Source organism: Anomaloglossus baeobatrachus, chromosome 11 (assembly GCF_048569485.1).
Source record: "Anomaloglossus baeobatrachus isolate aAnoBae1 chromosome 11, aAnoBae1.hap1, whole genome shotgun sequence".
NCBI classification, from domain to species: Eukaryota; Metazoa; Chordata; class Amphibia; order Anura; family Aromobatidae; genus Anomaloglossus; species Anomaloglossus baeobatrachus.
The window spans coordinates 29,173,428-29,175,876 of NC_134363.1; the positions used below are offsets into that span (position 1 = coordinate 29,173,428).

The 2,449-nt window shown below is 24.0% G+C and overlaps 1 protein-coding gene across 1 annotated transcript in view; it reads right to left on the reverse strand.

Annotated features, from left to right (window-relative positions):
* Window positions 1–2,247, reverse strand: part of LOC142257220 (interferon-inducible GTPase 5-like) — an 84,455-nt gene extending 82,208 nt beyond the window's left edge. The window contains exon 1 of the mRNA XM_075329368.1: window positions 2,189–2,247. The gene's annotated coding sequence lies outside the window, so the exon portion shown is untranslated. The remainder of the gene's footprint in view (window positions 1–2,188) is intronic.
* Between the last annotated feature and the right edge of the window lie 202 nt (window positions 2,248–2,449).

Consider the following 2,449-nt stretch of genomic DNA (forward strand, 5'->3'; position numbering starts at 1 on the left):
TTTATTATTATTATTATTGCTATTATTATTGATATTATTATTTGTAATTTAATATTAATCTTATTATTATTATGATTACTATTTTATTTTTATTATTGTTAATAATAATAATAATAATAATAATATGTGTATTATTTTTTATTATTATTGATGATCTTCTTCTTCTTCTTCTTCTTCTTATTATTATTATTATTATTATTACTATTATTATTGATTTATTATTATTATTGTTATGTTCCTAATAATCAGAAATAGTCCATAATAGGTATTAGAGTCCCTAATAATATTAGTCCCTAAAAGATAGTGAGTCCCTACCAATTAATGATAGTTCCATATAATAATAATAATAATAATAATAATAATAATAATAATAATAATTATTATTAATAATAATAATAATAATAATAATAATAATAATAATAATAATAATAATAATAATTTCCTATAATTATTAAATCATATTTTTCCCTGATAACTAGTCTCTAAAAAATAATGAAAGTATTGAATACAATTATTCCCTGACAAATAATGAGTCCCTATTCATTAGTAATACTCCTTGATAATTAATAGTGATTCCTGATATTTAATAATAGTTCCTAACAATTAGTAATAGTCCCTAATAAATAATAAAAGTCCCTAGTAATATTAATCCTTTATAAATAATGAGTCACCACTAATTAATACTACTCCATGCTAAATAATAATAATAATAATAATAATAATAACAATACTCCATAATATTAATAAGGGTCTCTAATAATTAGTAATAGTCCTCATTAAATAATAAAAGTTCCTAATAGTATTAATCCCTAATAAATAATGAGTCCCTCCTAATTAATAATAGGACCTGATTCCTGACAATAATAGTCCCCAATAAATATTAAAAGTCCCTAGTATTACTATTCTCTAATAAATAAGAAATCATTACTGATTTATAAAAGTCAGTTCTAATTAATAATAGTCCCTGCTAATTAATAATGATTCCTGAAAATTAATAATGGTCTCTAATAATTAATAATAGTCCCCAATAAATAATACATTTCCCTAATAACATTAATCCTTAATAAATGAGTCCCTACTAATAAATAATAGTCCTGCTAAATAATAATAAACTCCCTAATAATAAGTGACCCAAATAACTAGTAATAGTCCCAATAAATAATAATAGTCCTTAGTATGTAGTAATAGTCCCCAATTAATGAATGTCCCTAATAATATTAATAACTAATAAATAAGGAATCCTTACTAATTAATAATAGCCCCCGCTAATTAATAATGGTTCCTAATAATTAATAATAGTTCCTAATAATTATTAATAGTCCCCAATACATTTTACATTTCCCTAATAATAAAAGTCCCTAATAATATTTATCACTAATAAATGAGTCCCCATTAATTAATAATAGTCCCTGCTAACTAAAAATAATTACTAATAATGAATTATACTCCCTAATATTAATAAAGGTCCCTAATAATTTGAATTAGTACCCAATAAATGATAAAAGTCCCTAATAATATTAATAACTAATAAATATGAAGTCCCTACTAATTTATAGTAGTCCCTGCTGATTAATAATGACTCCTATAATTAATAATAGTCCCTAATAATTAGTAATAGTCCCAAATAAATAATAAAAGTCCATAATATTAATCCCTAATAAATAATGAGTCCTTAATAATTAATAATAGTCTCTGCTTGGTAATAATAATTCCTAATAATAAATAAAAAAACAAAAAAACTCCCTAATATTAATAAGGGTCCCTAATAATTAGTAATAGTCCACAATAAATAATAAAAATCACTAATAATATTAATCCTTAATAAATAATGAGTCCCTATTAATTAATAATAGTCTCTGCTAATTAATAACAATTTCTCAAAATTAATAAAAATTCTAATATTAATAAGGGTCTTAATAATTAGTAATAGTCCCCAATAAATATTGAATGTCCCTAATAAAATTAATCCCTAATAAATAATGAGTCCCTACTAATTGATAATAATCCCTATTACTTAATAATAATTGCTAATACTTAAAAAAGTCCGTAATATTAATAAGTGTCCCTAATAATTAGTAATAGTCCCTAATAATTAATAAAAATCATTAATTTTTGTGCAGTGGAGTTTGCCTTTATCTTTTCCCTTCTGACTTTAGCTCTTCAGATATTCTGATGAATTTATGGAGACCTTTTCTTCCTGGTTCCCCCTCTTGTAGGAAGGGCCGATGCACTTCACTATGGAAATGTTTGCAGCGATCTCCCGGCTGATGATAATGATTCTTTCTTTCTGTACCAAAATATTAATTAGACCTTTGCATGGTTTTTGCATCATGTTACTCATCATCGTCTTTCAGGGAGTGGATGTTCACGGGCGTTTCTAATGGGTGATGATGAATGATGGGACAGGTATATATATACTTCACTCTGTGCCTTGGCTCTTGGCACACGG